At 45.4% G+C, this 18,588-nt stretch overlaps 1 protein-coding gene across 1 annotated transcript in view; it reads right to left on the reverse strand.

Moving 5' to 3' along the window:
* Window positions 1-18,588, reverse strand: part of LRP1B (LDL receptor related protein 1B) — a 1,474,154-nt gene that overhangs the window by 1,396,583 nt on the left and 58,983 nt on the right. The gene's annotated exons all lie outside the window — the stretch shown is intronic.

Raw genomic sequence — 18,588 nt, forward strand, 5'->3', positions numbered from 1 at the left:
AGAATTTTCCCAGGGATTGATGTCAGACTGACTGGTCTGTAGTTCCCAGATTCCTCCTTTTTACCCTTTTTGAAGATAGGGACAACATTAGCCCTCCTCCAATCCTCTGGCACTTCACCCGTCTTTGATTGCTCAAAGATAATAGACAGTGGTTCTGAGAGTTCTTCTGCCAGTTCCTTTATTACTCTAGGGTGCAGTTCATCTGGCCCTTGAGATTTGAACTCATTCAAAATAATTAGGTGTTCCTTGAACATATGCCTATCGATCTCAAGCTGCAATCCTGCCCCTTCAGCCTGTACTTCGCCTTTGCCAGGGGGGTCATAGACCCTCTTTTGGGAGAAGACTTCCACCTTGTCTTTGTCATCTGTTATCATTTTGCCATCCTTATTTAATAGCTGAACCACCATTTCTTTCCTCTGTCTTTTACTTTGCATGTAGCTGAAGAAAGCTTTTTTGTTGTTTTAGCTTCCCTCGCTAACCTCAGCTCGTTCTCAGCTTTAGCCTTCCTGATGCCATCCCTGCAATTCTGTGCTACCTGCCTGTACTCTTCCTTTGTTGCTTAGCCTTCTTTCCACTTCCTATATGTGTCCTTTTTTGTTTTCAGGTCATCTCTAAGCTTTTTGTGAAGCCACACTGGCTTCTTCTGTTGTCTTCCGCCTTTTTTTCTTGTTGGAATGGTTTGTAATTGTGCTTTTAGAATTTCCTTTTTTAAAAACTCCCACCCATCTTGGACTCCTTTTCTCATTAGAGTCACTTGCCATGGGACCTTACTTCTCATTGTTCTGAGTTTATTAAAATCGGCTTTCCTAAAATCCAGGGTATGCGTTTGGCTACACTCGGCTTGTGCTTCCTTTAGAACCATGAACTCAAGTATAACATGGTCGCTTTCCCCTAGAGTTCCTATAACTGCTACTTCACCCACTAAGTCATCTCTGTTGGTCTAGTTCCTACCTCTACTTTCTGTAGGAGGAAATTATCCACCACACAAGTAAGGAATTTCCTAGAGGGGCCATGTTTTGCAGAATTTGTCTCCCAATAAATATTGGGGAAATTGAAGTCCCCCATTACTACTACATCATGCTCCCTTGAAACATTGGCTATTTGCTTTTCAAAAGTTTCATCCTCACCTTCTCCTTGATTGGGTGGCCGGTAGTTGACTCTGACCACCATGTTCCTTTTATTCTTTTCTCTATTTATTTTAACCCAGATGCTCTTGATGGGGCTACCAACCTCATCCTCCTGTATTTCTGTGTATTTCCATAAGATACACACACACACACACACACACACAGGTGTGGCAGCTAGCTGTTTTCATTGTAGATATAGAATAAGTCTCTCTTTTCATTGTAATCATGCCTGCAGTTTCCTTACTATAATTAGTACTCCCACACCTATATGTAGCCCCATCTTCTGCAATACTCCTCTGAATGCTGATGATGAGATATAACAAGTTTTTTTTTTTTTAAATCAACATGTTGCAATTATTTCCCCTAGTACAGATGTACCAGCTGTAAAGCTGGCAGATTAACCTAAATGCAGCTGTAAATGATGGATTTAGGCTAATCTAACAGCTTTATGGCCGCAAATGGCGCCCACTAGGCCATTTGCATCTGGAGACTTAGCACAGCGATAGGGCACAGCAATGGCTGCCGGCCATATCGCCAGCGATGCGGAGCAGGTGGCCGGCTCTGCAGGATCAACGTGGAGCAGAGCCAGCCTGGACGGATTCCGGGGGGAGGGATGGATCACCTCCCCTGGCCTTTGGACCCCCCCAGCTGGAATGGGGTAAGTGATCTGCCCATCCCTAGCCTTCAAGTGGACAATTTCCTTTAAGACACTGATTTATTTAAATGATACCACATGAAATCATAATGCAAAAACTAAAACAAAACCCAGTATACCAGCCCCTCTGAAATTTTCCTAGAATTGCTCAATTATGAAGTTTTCACCTTTGACTGTCCTGAATATCTTAGGTGTAAATTTTTGCTCATGATATCCAAACAGCATATTTCTACCATGGTTGTCTGTGAGGACAATTTACTCTCCCACCTCTGATGTCAGAATCTAACACCAAAACTGAAAGGAATGGTTTCTCATGAATCTGTGGGCTATGGGAAACCTTCACCCATCCTACCTATGTGGTCATAACAGCTCTCCCCTCAGTCTTGGCCATTAATTGAAAAATATGAACAACTGTGTCCTTGTGGAGGACACAGATGTGCACTGAATTCCACAATATGTGGGTTATATAGTGTCAAATGTATCCTTGTGGAATTCATCCACACAATATGCCCAAATCCAGGCTTAGACTACTTGTTGAATCCAGGTTGCAGTAGACTGCTTAGCTGTCCTGGTATTTGGCAGTTACATCCCTGCCGAATTTTGGCAGTTACATCCCCAAGCCCTGCTCTCCTCGGGTACCGGCTCCCTTCCTGAACTGCCCATTCCCAGATAATTTGGATTGATTCACCTTCACAGGACCATGTAGTAGGTGCAGCATAGCACCGGTAAGGAGACAGAAGTTCCTCTTGGATATGCACTCCTTGTATCTTTCCTTCTCCTGAAGATATTGTGTGCATTGTTCAAGCAGAATAATTACAATCAGTTGAAGTAAAGAATACACTGTAGGAAAATAATGCAGGTAACCATAATTTTACCTATTGGTTATCACAGGTGGATATGTAGGATATCCTTGGTGGAATTATTGGTGATATGCAGGATAAAAATGTCTGTTTAAATACATTTACAAACAACGTTGTTAAAAGAGGAACAGCAGGCACTGCATTATCCCTGTAGGCAAGACATATGGCGCCCTCCAGGTGTGTAGTATTACAATCCCATCCTCTCCAGCCAAACTAGTCATGGGCACCCTGGAAGCAGGTAAGGGAAGGCTAAGTTAGAGAAATGAAATACAGGGCATGTGTTGACAACGAATATGAACCTACCCAGATACTATGATCAAGTTCTGAGGCCCTCCTCCAAGGGAGGCTCGGAGAGTAGCAACAAGGGAGAGGGCTTTTTTGGTGGTGGCCCCCCGATTATGGAATGCTCTCCCCACTGAGGTCCACCTGGCACCAACACTGTCATCATTTCTGCACCAGGTTAAGACTGTCTTCTGTTCCCAAGCATTTGACAGTATATAATGGGGCATTTAGATAAGTTCTGTTTGTCAAGTCCAGTATCTTACTCTAACGGTTTTCTGGCTGTTTTTAAATTTTGTATGTTAATGATTTTATATTATGTTTTTATTATTTGTGTTTGTGCTTGTAATTCTTGTGAAGTGTCCAGAGAGCTTTGGCTACTGGGAGTATAGAAATGAAAATAATAATAACAGTAAAAATAATAATAGTAATAGTAATAAGGCCTAGTGCTCACTGGGCGGTGAATCTGTGACTGAGCTGTACCACTTCAGAGGAGGAATGCACAGGGTTGAATGTTCCTCCATACAGACATTTCTCTTCCCATAGACAGTCAGCTAGATGTTACATGCCAGTTTTCTATGTGTAGGAAATGATTTGTTTCAAGATGACATGGCAGAAAATATGAACCAATACCAAACAACCAACGTAACGCATTTGATCACTGCACCGCATCAGCATTGCCAAGTCTAAATCAGTGCTTTTGGATTAGATGTCTCACGTCGCTTTTAAAAAGTGCTAAAAATCCTTACAGTCAAAAGTTCAAGAAATGCTAGTAAAGGCGTGTAAGTGTAACCTTAAAAGCATGCAATAACTTGCCATTTCTTAACGGGTTTATATTTTGAATGTTGGAAAGAGCACCATAAAAATCTTTGCTTTAAAAAAAAAAAACAGATTTAGATAGTCACCATTACAAATGAGCATTGAGATATTAGAATTCCTACTCTTTGGAAGACATAAAAATTGTAATTGAATGATTACATGCTACCTTTGTTCTCTGGAAGCATCCCTGTGGTATTGGATGAAAGACAGAATAAAGCCCCAAATGGAAGGCAGCCCCGTCAACACTTAATTTACTATACCTCAAGGAGGTGGCAGTGAAATTCCATGGCATATTTTCAGAATTTAGCAATTTGCTTATAAATTACCTCAGATCATATGCTTCCCATCAGTCCACACTCTTGACTCTTATCAACATGCATTATAATTCCACACCCAGATTATGCCTATATTCATTTCTTGTCTTTGCTACTTTTTGTATCAAAAAAACTAAACCCATCGGTTCGGACCTAGATTTACAGCACAGTCCTATGCATGTCTACTCTGAAGTAAGCCTGCTTGAGTTCAGGGGGATTTACTCCCAGCTGTGTGCATACAGGATTGGAGCCTTAAGGGCCCTGATCCAAAGGCTCTATCGTAAGTTCCCTGCTACACAGAAAAGTCAAGGGGCCAAGCTGCACGTTAGGTGGGGATGCTTGGAACTGCAGATGTAGTTTCTTCTCCTAAAGTCAACCGTGGGGGGAGTGCAATTTGGAAGAGATTTTAGGGCCAATTCCAGGCTTTGGAGGGCAAAACACTCTCAATGGGCCCTTCCCTCAGTGAATCTGCCTTCTCACCACCAGCGTCACCAGCTGCTATTGCTCCTCGTCCCTTGATACTACTCGCTTGTTTTACAGGCAGAGAGCTAGTGAGCAAGCAGTTAGTGGTATCTACTGCTCCTCCTTCCTTCTTGCCACCACTGTTTTCTGGGCCAGAGCGAGAGGCAAGGGAACAAGCAGGCTGCAATGATGAAAAGAAGAGCAAGTCCAAGGGGCTCTTGTCTGTGGACCCCTTTGGGGTGTGACCCTCAGCAAGTGCCCAACCATGCCTATCCTTGAAATCAGCCCTTAACACTTTGCTTCCATCCTGATTTCCCTGCATATTGCTAAGAGCTGTGACTAGTCATGAAGGGGAAAACATACTAGTACATCAGAGAAGTGGTGATGGGATAGGGAGGGTTAACCCGATCACCCTGTGCTGCATCCTCTGAGCAGAAGAACAGTATCTTGGAAGATGCCATCACAGTTCTCCCACATAACTTATCATTCGGCCTCCAGGAACTCCCCCCCACACACACACTTTTGCTGAACTCAGAGAAAAGCACCCTCTTGTGCAGCCTGATGACCTGCTCCTGAAGAAGGAAAAAATGAGAAATGTCTCCCTTGTATGTGCCAAAAGGCAGTCAAATGATTAAGTACTAGTCTTGGAATAGAGAAATCTGGGTTGAAATCTCTACTTGGACATGAAACTCACTGGGTGATCTTGGGCCAGTCACTAGCTCACTGCTTAATCTAGTTTACGGGACTGCTGTGACAACAAAATGGGACAGCCAACACATATGTTGCCCTGAGCTCCCTGGAAAAAAAGCAAAAAACAAATGAGACATTTTTAATCGTTTTAAAATAATAATTGGAATGGAATTTGGGGAATTTTTGAATTGTAACCCAGCTATCTATCTCACAACAAGTCTAGATCCCACCCATAGGGTTCATATTGCTCCCAGAAACTGTCTGCTGGAAATATTGCATTCATGTCCCCTATTTTTACTCTGAACAGCAACCTATACATCGATTAAATAGGGGCCGATCTACATTGCAGCTGCCATCACAATTAATTTGGTGTCCTGTCGGGTTAAACACTCTCGCATTAAAATGTGATTATCCACACTCACCCATTTTCCCCATTGCGGTGCTTCATCAAATGCATGAGCTCGGTTCACACTCGAGAGCTGTGCTGTTTTCCTGCTCTTAAAGACAGAGGCTCTCACTGGAGGATCAGTGGCAGGGTGGACACTGAGCCCATAGAATCCCAGAGTAGTTCTGATTCTGAGGAAGAGCAGTCGCTCCTGGGAGAGGAGCACGCTCCTCTTTCCCAGGGCCCACAGCTGACGGAGATTCCTCCCACCAGCATTCCTAGTTTAGTTAGCAGTCCAGGGACTGACCAAGCACAGATAGCAGACTTGGTGGATGCGCGACGCAGACGCAGAGAGCGGCGCCAGATGGAGGGCGCGGAAAGGAGGCGCAGTGCCCGGTTGGCGTGCAAACAACGGCTGCACCCCGAGGATCCAAGGGAAAAGGGGAGGGACTCTCCCTAGTCCTTAAGTTCAGGGGTCTGCCAGTAATTCCTTTTCAAACAGGGACCAAGCTGTCAAGGGCTCCTTGGAGGCCACTCTCAGTCTAATCCAGTAGCCAAGTCCAGACACAGACAAAGGGATTCCTTTCAAAGCTTTATTCTTCTTTTAAAACTTAACAACTCTACAAGTAGCAACTAGGGATGGGGGAGAATTTCTCCCTGAAACTTCGGGGGGCCGAGTGCCAACGCATTCGGTCCTCCGAAGGTTGTTCGGGGAGAAATTCTCCCCCCCCGCCCCCCGCCCGGGATGGGACTTACCTTTCACGAATGTCCCTCCCGGCGGTGGGTCCCGGCGGCGGTTCGGCAGGCCTTCGTCAGGGGCAGGGGCGGCAGCCGGTCTTTTGACCGGCTGCCGCCACCGCCATTACAAGAAAAGTAAAAAAAAACAACACACCCCTGTGATAGGCTCCGATTAACGTAGCCTATCACGGCTAGATTTGCAAAGTCAGCCGTGATAGGCTACGTTAATCGTCACGTAGCCTATCACGGGTGCCTTTAAAAAAAAAAGTGCGTACGGCTAATGGCGGCCCCTATAGGGAGCCACCATTCGCATTCCTTATTTGGTCCCTGTAGTCTACGTAAAGATTTACATAGACTACGGCGAAAATAAGGGCAACGCTATTTGCGTTGCCCTTATTTTCACCGTAGTCTATGTAAATCTTTATGTAGACTACGGGGACCAAATAAGGAATGTGAATGGCGGCTCCCTATGGGGGCCGCCATTTGCGTACGCACTTTTTTTTTTTTCAAAGTCACCCGTGATAGGCTACGTGATGATTAACGTAGCCTATCACGGCTGACTTTGCAGATCTAGCCATGATAGGCTACGTTAATCGTTACGTAGCCTATCACAGGGGCGTTTTTTTTTTTTTCTTTTGAAGTTCACGGCCGGGGAGACGGGGCGCTTCTCCCCAGCCTGAATTTCGGCCGGGCGAGGCGGGAAGCCTCCCCCCCCCCGGCCTGAACTTCGGGGGAAGCAGCGAAGCACCTCCCCCCCACCATGAAGCAAGCTGCGAGACCAGGTAAGTGACTTTCGTACATCCCTAGTAGCAACTAGATCTGAGCAGCAGAGTACCTATGCCCTAAGTTGAAACAGTTGGTCCCCGTTTGAAAAGGAATTACTGGCAGACCCCTGAACCTAAGGACTAGGGAGACTCCCTCCCCTTTTCCCTTGGATCCTCAGGGCGCAGCCGTTGTTTGCACGCCAACCGGGCACTGCGCCTTTCTGCGCCCTCCATCTGGCGCTGCTCTCTGCATCTGCGTCGCGCATCCACCAAGTCTGCTATCTGCGCTCGGTCACTCCCTGGACTGCTTTCTAATCTAGGAATGCTGGTGGGAGGAATCTCCATCAGCTGTGGGCCCTGGGAAAGAGGAGCGCGCTCCTCTCCCAGGAGCGCGCTCCTCTCCCAGGAGCGACTGCTCTTCCTCAGAATCAGAACTACTCTGGGATTCTATGGGCTCAGTGTCCACCCTGACAATCAGAAACTCTTCCTGTTTCTGCTGATTCCATGCCCACCACGCTCACAGCTCTCGACGGCCCCATGTCGTCTTCTGGCTACTGATAGCATAGCTTCCTCTGCACTCAATGTTTCCTCAGCAACAAGCAAAGGGCTGGATGTGCGCACACTTGTCTGATCTCGGAAGCTAAGCAGGGCCAGCCCCGGTCTTCAAATCTTTGAATTTTCGAATCTTTGAAGATCATGCCTGAATTAGAAAAAAAAAAATCGTGGAGAAGCCACGATTCTTCGAAGATAACGCCTTAATTTAAAAAAAAAAAACCAAAGCGGGGGATAGGAGGGGGTAAAACTTAGTCTCATTTGAAGGGATAGAACAACCCCCTGCTCAATGCAGGAAGCCTGATTCCCAGGCGGTCGCCCATCCAAGTAATGACTGGGGCTGACCCTGCTTAGCTTCCAAGATCAGACAAGCGCGCGCAAATCCAGCCCTTTGCTTGTTGCTGAGGAAACACTGAGTGCTGAGGAAGTTATGCGATCAGTAGCCGGAAGACAGCATGGGGCCATCGAGAGCTGTGATTGGACAGGAGGGAAATACAAACACTGCCGTATATGTACAGGCAGGGGAGAGGACTATGACCAGATACGATAGCAAAGGCGGAAAATCAGAGCACATTGAGGGGAAATACCAGGATATGAGGGGATTGAAAGTGAGAGCATGGAAGCGGGAAATTCCGGTTCCAATTCAAGGCGGGTATTACGTAGTGTGAAAGATGGTTGGTGAAACCTCATTGGAAGTGAAAAAACCCATAAGTGTAGATCGGCTCTCTATTTAATAAATATTTATGCAGCTTTTATCCAACTATTATTTCCTTTGTAAATAAAACAGGCTGGATCAAGACTTAGCAATGCTTAAGTCCTATTGACTTCAGTGAGTCTACTCTAAGCATGAGTAAGTCTGGATCCAGCCCAATGTGTGCCCAGGTTTATGATTCATTCCCAAGGTACAACATACACCAGCTTCATACTGATGAATATGGCTTAATTAAAAGCTTAGAAGAGTATCTTCCTCTCTGAAAAGTTATAATCATTTCATCATTTGTGTGATTTATCATTCTTGGATGTGGGGGAAAACTATTTTGTCTCTTTAAGCAAACCCTAGGTAAGTTAGGCAAGGTCACATTGGTGCTGTACTTTTATAAGGAGCCTACAGCATAAGTTAGCACAGTTCCTAAGCTTGCTGAGTGGAAGAAACTCATCTTTCTCACTTTTATGATTTATCAATAATAAATGTAATCTTGGTGTTCAAAATATGATTCCCTTGATCGAATTGCTGAGTGCTTTTACATGTTTGAATGGCAGAGAAAGGAGGCAACTAAAAGTTAATTTTTTTTTTTTAGTTTTTCTGTTAATGGATTCCAAAACCATTGTGACAAATAGTGCATTTGAAGGTGGAGAAAGGTTTCTCTATCAGAGGAAAGAGAATAGCCAAATAAGACTGATGCTGCCAGAATGGGGCTGAATGACAACCAGAGACATGGGTTTTGGAAGGAATACATGTCATTTGTAGCTATTAAGTTTAACATTTGAGTTCTAGATATTTCAAGGACCATTAGCGTAATCATCCCTTGCTAGATGTTTCAAATGGCATTTTATAACAACGTAAAGTAGGAATAAACAATGCAATCCACTGGCTGAATAAGTCATAAGAGGAGAGCTGTCCATATCTGTTCCTATGGAAACTCTTCCAGCAGTCTTTTGCAATGAATTTTAGGCACATTCATGACAACCCACCCCAAAACTAACGCACCACTAGTCAAGTTTCTAGTCAGATATTTGAAGTTAGCTGAAATTATTGCTGCCAGACATAAGCACCAGAAATGGTAGGCAAAGAAATGATGCCTGTCTCCCTTGTGGAAATCTAACCACTCCTTGTGTGGGTCAATTGTCCTGATTTTGCTCACTTTTCTTCTGGTTCTCTGTCTGTATGAGTCCCAAACTACATGTTATGTTAAAAGCCTTATTTGCCTTTGCATTCCTGTTCTTTCCTTTTTGAAACAGCAGCCACAAGGAGTGTGGGAGAGATCACATGTGTGTCAACCCTTTTATCCCACACCAAAGTAGTGATGAAATTTCCCCCCACTGCTATTTGGTATGGGAAGGAAGTGGCCGTTAGCACGAATGGATCCATGATTCCCAACATCTTAGTAGAGTCTTCAGTAACAGTAGGAATGACATCCTTGTTCCAAGTGGTGAAGGATTAATGGCAGCCATGAAATGAGACTTCTTGGTTGTAAGGCCCAGGGACCATTGTCAAGTTAGTTTAGGTGAAAGGAAAGGGGGTGAGCAGGGAGTCATAGGGTGGGGCAGTGGTGAGGTTCCACTGTGCTCCTCATGGCATCATCAGGCCTTTGCTTGCAATAGAGATAAGGCTAAACAAGATTAATTTGGGTTCAAGTCTAATCATCTTTGATGAGTTTCCGACGGGCTTTGAAAACCTGGCTGTTCAGGCAGGCATTTGGGGTGGGTTAGGGTTTTTTTTAGAGCAATGTTGTTTTGTTAATTATGTTGTATTTTGTGTTATTTGTATTGTACACCACCTGGAGTAGCTGGGTAGCCAGCCAGATGGGCGGCTAATTAATCTAATAAATAAATAAATAAATAAATAAATAAAACCATAACATGGACCAAGGGCTTATCTAGTCCAGCAGCCCATTTCCTACAATGGCCAGTCAGATGCCGCTAGAAGCCCACAAGCAGGAGCCCAATTATCTCTTCTGCAACAATTGTCTCTTTTGCAATTATCTCTTCTTTGCAACTATCTCTTTTGCAACAGCTATCAAGTTTGGGGAACATACACATCACAATAAAAACAGGTGCCTGTGTTTGAAAAATCTGTGGCCAAGATAGTGGGAAACGAGTAAATTACGACTATTTTGGTAAATCAAATAAGGTAGGAACTAGCCATAAGGACAAGCAGCAACTCATAATGTGTCAATGTGTAAAGGAAATACAGGGATTGGAAAGCCAAATCTCAAGTCAGCATGGCATGGAGCAATGAGGCGGATAATACCGCAGTAAGCATGAAAGATATTAATGGCATGAATGAACTGCTGCACTCTATTATATAAATACCTATACGCTGACAATGTGATATATGTATTATATGCTCTTTACAACATAATAGCTCTTCAAAGTAATTTATATGCAGATAGAGTATGTATTTATATAAGATATTAAAATTAATTGCTTGATAGACGAAGCAGGTAGAAGAATCCATTACAAAAAAAAGATGGTTTAATCAAGTAGCATATAGACTATGATTCATTCACTGTGCAATTATGCTTTTTGAGGGCACACATCTGGTAGTCTGCATAGAGGGAATTCACACATCTCAACCATGTCCAGTATCCAGCAGCTGCCATTATTTTTGATATGATTTTAAAACCCGGGTCCTTTAATGAAAGTCACTCAAATCAAATCCAAGCTCTGTCAAAGCTTGGCAGCTTTAAGTGTTAGATGTGCCAATCACGAAGCGCTCGTAAACATATCTTTCTTCTTTTCCCTGTGTTTTGAACCAAAATAGGCATTAGAGAGTTAGACAATAAATGGTCATATTTGGACATTTTATAAAAACGTTTCAGATTTAATACAGAGAGCAAGGCAGTGTCATTTTGTAGGTAATTGTAGTGATTGTTGAGACGTTGGGACAGCAATTTCATTTACCCACTAGAGTAATTTCAGAGTGGGCCATGTCCCCAGATTCGGGAGTCTAAGAGTCATTTTTTGGTCTAGGACAGTTCAAAAGAATGATGTCTAAGGCAGAAAAAGGGAGCTCTAGCTATTTTCTTGGCCTGCTTATTAACCATCATGGCATCCCCACCCCTTTCTTCCTCTATTCTTCTGCACTGAAAATCTCAGTGTCTTCTTTATCTTGCGTTTGCTCCCTAATGTTATCTTGCCCTTGTGCCTTGTTCAACTTTAACGTGGCCAAGGCTGCAATTCTATACCCACTTACCTAGGAGTAGGCCCCAGTGTACTCAATGGAACTTACTTCTGAGTAGACAGGCTTGCATCGTAACAGTTGCAAACAACTATAACAGTATGCTCTGGTGTTCCATAATCTTGGCTTTCCTGTCTTCGAAAGTCGCAGTACAGTTTGTTTATTAATTCATTTAGGTAAGGTATTTTTACCGCACTCTTCAGATGAAAAGGCTCCCAGAGCAGCTTACAGAAGAGCAATAAGAAACAAGTCAGTGCCTCAGATTTATGATGTACAAGACAATACACAAAAAGAAGAAGGGATAGGGAAGGCGGGGGAAGCAAACTCAGGCACCAGTTCCTAAATTTAAAATGTTCTTATAATGACAAGCTTGAAGGGAAATAGTTCAGGAGGAACCAAATGGAGCTGGGGTCTCAGCAGAGCTAATGGTGCAGGCCCTGCTTCCCATCTCTCCCTCTGCAGCAGCCAGGTAGAATGGCTACAGAAAGAGAGCAAGGGATGAAAAGAGAGAATGGTTGTTCTTCTGAATTGGAATTCAGCATTTCAACTTTTAATACTTTAAAGCCCTGGCTTTCAATCAATAATTAGCATATATTGCACGGGTAGCCTAGCCTCCTTAATTGCGCTCCTTAATAGCCCTCTCCTCCTCATTATTCAGCAACCCTTCATTGGTCTCCCAATGTAGCATAACTTTTCCTTCTATTGTTTCTTCATATTTTAAACTGAGAACTGTGTGTGCTGAAGTTACATGAAGTCCAGAAGTGACATGAACTATCTTTACTTACAGGAAAGAGTTACAGGAAAATGGCTTCCACTTCATTCACAGAGGCTGCTTGCTCTCAAGAGAATTATGAGCACTTTAGTTGCCCCCTTTGCAAATTATTTGGGTCAAGATGGCAAATGGCAAAGCTGATCTAGAAAATACAACTTCTTTAATTTAAAGTTTTACTGGGTGTGTGTTTTAGTTACAAATGCAAAATAGGCTCAAAATTAGGGATGTACGAAAGTCACTTACCTTTTTGAAGGGTGACATTCGTGGTGCTCCGTCCCTCCCCCCAAAATTCTCTCTGGCCAGCTCCGCTCTGCAGAGATTCTGCAGAGCCGCCGGCCGGGGCCGCCTGCAGCCAGACATCTGGCCGCTGGGCAGCCTGCAGAGATGCAAATGGCGGCTGCCATAGCCACCGCCATTTGCGTCCCTGTATTTTGCTGTGATAGGCTACGTAAATATTTACGTAGCCTATCATGGCAAAAAAAAAAAAAACAGCGAACGCAAATGGCGGCGGCTACGGCGGCTGCCATTTGCATTCCCTCTTTTTTTGCCATGATAGGTTACGTAAATATTTACGTAGCCTATTACAGCAAAAAAAAAAAAGGGGAACACAAATGGAGGCCACTACGCCATTTGCGCCCCTCTCTTTTGCCGTAATAGCCTACGTAAATATTTACGTAGGCTATCACAGCAAAAAAAAAAAGGGATGCAAATGGCGGCCGCCATAGCCGCCACCATTTGCGTTCCCTTTTTTTTGTTGTGATAGGGTACGTAAATACTTACGCAGCCTATCACAGCTTCCGCAGGGACACAAATGGAATCCCTGTGTTAGCCGTGATAGGCTACGTAAGTATTTATGTAGCCTATCACGGCTATAGTGATGAAGCGAATGGCGGCCACAGATGCAGATGCCATTCATACAGCAGTGCGAACAGCACCGGGTAAGTGTCCCATTTTGCACACCTTTTGCAGGGCAGGGGGGCTTCGTTCTGCCATAGATTTCGGGGGGCTGTATGCACTGGCATTTGGCGTCACCGAGATCTGTGTCAGAATTCTCTGACATCCCTACTCAAAATAGGCACCTTTGTTCTTTCAAAACGAGCTTTAAAAGAGGCTTTTGTAAGAACATTTGATATAACTTACCAAAACCGTTGGACAGGGATGGGGTGGCTGAGCAAGCCAGATTCACATTTCTCTGTTATTACATAGCATTATTCATTGCTATGCATCACACTGTCACCTGATGTAAATCCATTAGGGATGTACGAAAGTCACTTACCTTTTCGCAGCTTGGTTTCGCGGTGGGGGGGAGGCGCTTCGCTTCTCCCCCCGAAATTCAGGCCGGGGGGGGAGGCGCCCCGCCTCGCCCGGCTGAAATTCAGGCCGGGGAGAAGTGCCCCATCTCCCCGGCCGCGAAACAAAAAGTAAAAAAAAAAAAAAAAAGACCCCGTGATAGCCTACGTGACGATTTACGTAGCCTATCATGGGTAGATTTCCAAAGTCAGCCGTGATAGCCTACATAAATCGTCACGTAGCCTATCACGGATGACTTTGGGAAAAAAAAAGCGCGTACGCAAATGGCGGCGCCCATGGGGCGTCGCCATTTGCGTTCCTTATTTTGGCACGTCTAGTCTACGTAAAGATTTACGTAGACTACGGCGAAAATAAGGGCAACGCAAATAGCGTGCCCTGATTTTCACCGTAGTCTACGTAAATCTTTACATAGACTAGACGTGCCAAAATAAGGAACGCAAATGGCGACGCCCCATGGGCGCCGCCATTTGCGTACGCGCTTTTTTTTTTTTCAAAGTCACTCGTGATAGGCTACATGACGATTTACGTTGCCTATCACGGCTGACTTTGGAAATCTAGCCGTGATAGGCTACGTAAATCGTTACGTAACCTATCACAGGTGTTTGGTTTTTTTTACTTTAGGGTGTTTTTTTTGCAATGGCGGCGGCGGCGGCGGCAGCCGGTCAGGAGACCGGCCGCCGCCCCCGCCCGCAACGAACCGCCGCCGAACCGCCGCCGGGACCCGCTGCCGAGAGGGACATTCGCCAAAGGTAAGTCCCGTCTTGGGGGGGGCGGGGGGCTGGCGGAGAATTTCCCAACCAACTTTGGGGGGCCGAATGCGTCGGCGCTCGGCCTCCAGAAGATTCGGGGAGAAATTCTCCGCCATCCCTAAAATCCAGCCAAACCCTTGGAACTATGATCTAGCGCTGAGATTGACTATCATGGGGCTGATCTACATTGCGCCTACATTGAGAGGCATGGGAGGGGACTACAACAAGATACGGTAATGAATGCAGAAAATCAGAGCACATTAAAGGGAAATACTGGTAGCGGTAACACAGTATTGAAAGCGGTAGCACGGAGGTGGGAAATTCCGATTCCAATTCGAGGCAGGTACTGCATAGTGTGAAAGACGGGAGGTGAAACCTCATTGGAAGCGAAACAAACCGTAAGTGTAGATTGGTCCATGGATTCACCTTAGCTTCAGAACTGTGGGGATGCGTTTACAGGAACTCTATGGAACTTTGAGACCATGGTCAAGGAACTCCAGTGTTGGAATGCAGCCTCAGCTTCATTCAAACCCATAATACACAGAGAAGGGATACAGAATCTTACAAATCCAGACAAGATGGAGATACACTTGGTAGGACATTTATCTGTCCAGGTGAGTGGTGTTCAACTTGTTCTGGAAGGGTTGGACTCCTTCTAAAGGATCAAGTTTGTCAATCCATCTTTCTCTTCAGAGGCACAAATGTCCTCTATGGTACAGAGCACCTTTTATCACCTTATGCTGGTATGCCAGCCATGTCGCTACTTGGATAGAGACTGCCTAGCTTCCGTAATCCAGGTAGGGATGTCAGAGAATTCCGCGATGGATCTCGGTGAGGCTGAATGCCAGTGCATTCGGCCCCCCCAAAATCTGTCGCAGAACGAAGCCCCCCCCAACCCACGAAAGGCGCGCGGGATGAAGTCCCCGCCACCCCCAACCCACAAAAGGCGTGCAAAACGGAGCACTTACCTGCTCCCATCCGTGCTGCTTTGCAAATGGCGGCTGTCCTGTGGCCGCCATTCGCTTCCTCCTCTTCATAGCCATGATAGGCTATGTAAATACTTATGTAGCCTATCACAGCTAACGCGGGGATGCCATTTGCGTACGCTGGGTTTTTTCCCCCCTGCCGTGATAGGCTACATAAATATTTACGTAGCCTATCACGGCTAAACACAGGGACGCAAATGGCGGCAGCTACGCCAGCCGCCATTTGCGTCCCTGCAGGGCTGCCCAGAGGTCAGATGTCTGGCTGTGGGTGAGCAGCTGGAGCTCGCCGGTGGCTCCAAGGCTTGGCCGCAGATTGGAGCCAGCCAGGCAGGATTCTGGGGGAGAGGACTGGATCGCCTCCCTCCCCGTTGAGGATTCTGGGAGGAGAGATGGAGCGCCTCCCCCCCACCGTGGAAACAGAACGGAACGGAAGGTAAGTGTTCCGTCCATCCCTAAATCCAGGCCCTGCTAACCTCCCATTTAAATTACTGCAATGTGTTGTATGTGCTTGCCCTTGAAGACAGTCCAAAAACTTCAGATAATATGAAATATGGCAGCTAGGGTACTGACTGGAACTGGGTGTTATAATCATATTACAGCAGTGTTGTATCATCTTCACTGGCTCCTAGTTCATTTCCAGGCCTAGTTCAGTGCTGGCATTAACCTATGAAGCCATTCATGACTTGGGGCCACAGGATTTGAAGGAGTGCCTGCTTCTTCCTGCATATTCCTATCCAAACCCTGTGATTGTCCTCAGAGGCCCAAAGTTACGATGGGTGCTACTAAGAGCTAACCTTTTCAGTACTAGCCCTTCAGTTGTCAAATGCGAAATGTCCTCCCCAGAGGACTCTGCTGGGTGCCTACTTTGTAACCTTTTGGGTAATCTTTTTGTTCTCTCAAGCCTCTTAGCCCACTTATATGTCTGCTTCTAGGGATGTACGAATTGTGTACCTTCCATGCCGCAGTTTGCAGCCAGTGTTCCGTTCCGCCATTCACAAGCCCGCAGAATTCTCCTCTTTTTTTTCCGCTCCAAAAATTACAAAGATAAACCCGTAGTGACAACTGTAATTACGGTGCCCAGCTGTCTCCATGAGTCTGCATAACTTCTGCAAGAATCACTATTTTTCATAAATATTTACATTTTTTTTAATTGAAATCCTCCGTCTCCATTTACTTTCAGCCAAAACACTTCCTCTTCCTAGGGGCTTCCCAAAAGAAGGCTGTCTTAGGTGTGCCTGAGCGATAAACTCTTTGTTTAAAGCAACACTATTTTAAAGAAAGAAAAAGCCTTTTAAAATGGCCATGCCAGTCCTGGAGAAGAATGGTCATTTTAAAAGGTTTTTTCTTTCTTTAAACAGCGTTGCGTTAAAAAAATAGTTTATCGCTCAGGCCCACCTAAGACAGCCTTCTTTTGGGAAGCCCCTAGGAAGGGAAGTGTTTTGGCTGAAAGTAAATGGAGACAGAGGATTTCAATTTAAAAAGAACACCCACAAACAAGGCGGTGAGCACAATTCATTTTTTTTAATTAAAAAACCGTACGTATTTATTATCGGAATATACTACACTGCATTTTTATTTACGAAAATTTCGTGAGCCTTTGCAGATGACGAAAAAAAATCCACATGACTGCTGGCTCTGCAGAACCTCGTGGTGCCATTCCGCAGAGGATTCCGTGGCACCGACTGAAGGGAATTCGATCCCATTTCAGTCCGTGGGGGAATTCTCTGACATCTAGGGGTGGACGAAAGTCACTTACCTGTCGTCGAAGCTTGTTCGCGGTGGGGGGGAGGCGCTTCGCTGCTCCCCCCGCGAAGTTCTGGCCGGGGGGGGAGGCTTCCCGCCTCGCCCCGGCCGAAATTCAGGCCGGGGGGAGGCTTCCTGCCTCACCCCGGCTGAAATTCAGGCCGGGGGGAGGCTTCCCGCCTCGCCCGGCCGCGAACTCGAAAGTTTTTTTTTTTTTTAAACGCCCCCGTGATAGGCTACGTGACGATTAACGTAGCCTATCACGGCTAGATCTGCAAAGTCAGCCGTGATAGGCTACGTTAATCGTCACGTAGCCTATCACGGGTGACTTTAAAAAAAAAAAAAAGTGCGTACGCTAATGGCGGCCCCCATAGGGAGCCGCCATTCGCGTTCCTTATTTGGTCGCTGTAGTCTACGTAAATCTTTACGTAGACTACAGCGACCAAATAAGGAACGGGAATGGCGGCTCCCTATGGGGGCCGCCATAATCTGTACGTGCTTTTTTTTTTTTTTTTTAAGTCACCCGTGATAGGCTACGTGATGATTTACGTAGCCTATCACGGATGACTTTGCAGATCTAGCCATGATAGGCTACGTTAATCGTCACGTAGCCTATCACGGGGGCATTTTTTCTTTTCTTTTATTGGAATGGCAGCGGCGGCAGCCGGTCGAAAGACCGGCTGCCGCTTCCGCCCCACACGAACACCTGCCGAACCGCCAGCCGGACCCGCCGATGGGAGGGACATTCGGCAAAGGTAAGTCCCGTCCCAGGGGGGGTGCGGGGGCGGGGGGGCAGAGAATTTCTCCCCGAAACTTGTTCGGGGGGCCGAACACGTTGGCGCTCGGCCCCCCGAAGTTTCGGGGAGAAATTCTCCGCCATCCCTACTGACATCCCTATCTGCTTGTATCTTGGCTACATTCTGATCCACCTCAGTCAAACATATGACACACGGATGTTGTATTAACTACTTCCTGACTCCTTTTTGTATTTTGAAACTAAACTTCAACTGTGCAGAGTTAGGGCCAAACTACGCATTATCTTAAATGTGTATTTACATTTATTTGTGTGTTTAAATAGCAGCTTTGAAGGAACCCCCACTCCAGATTGGAACCAAAAAATGACATGGCTGTTTTCCCTTTATGTTGAGGTCCTAATGAAAATCCTCCCCCTGAATGTTCTATCTGCCCTAGATTAAATGCCAAAATGCCAGATCAAGTGATCTAAGTTGGCAAATGTCAATGAAAATAACAGGTAAATATGCTTCTTGAGCTTTGTATGAAAATACCTAGGTTTTGTCTCAGGTAGGGTGGCCACTTATGCATTGCCAAAAAAGAGGGCATGTATCACTGAAAAAAAGGACAAAAGAGGATGCTGTTTTCCATGTGCATGTTAATTCAGATGTATAGATGAAAATTTAGACATAATTACTATATGATTTAAATCAAAATGCAATACACCTCATCATTGTGGGGTAGACTGT

The sequence above is a fragment of the Heloderma suspectum genome, chromosome 1 (assembly GCF_057233095.1).
Source record: "Heloderma suspectum isolate Gila_16-S chromosome 1, 16-S_ref, whole genome shotgun sequence".
Lineage (NCBI taxonomy): Eukaryota > Metazoa > Chordata > Lepidosauria > Squamata > Helodermatidae > Heloderma > Heloderma suspectum.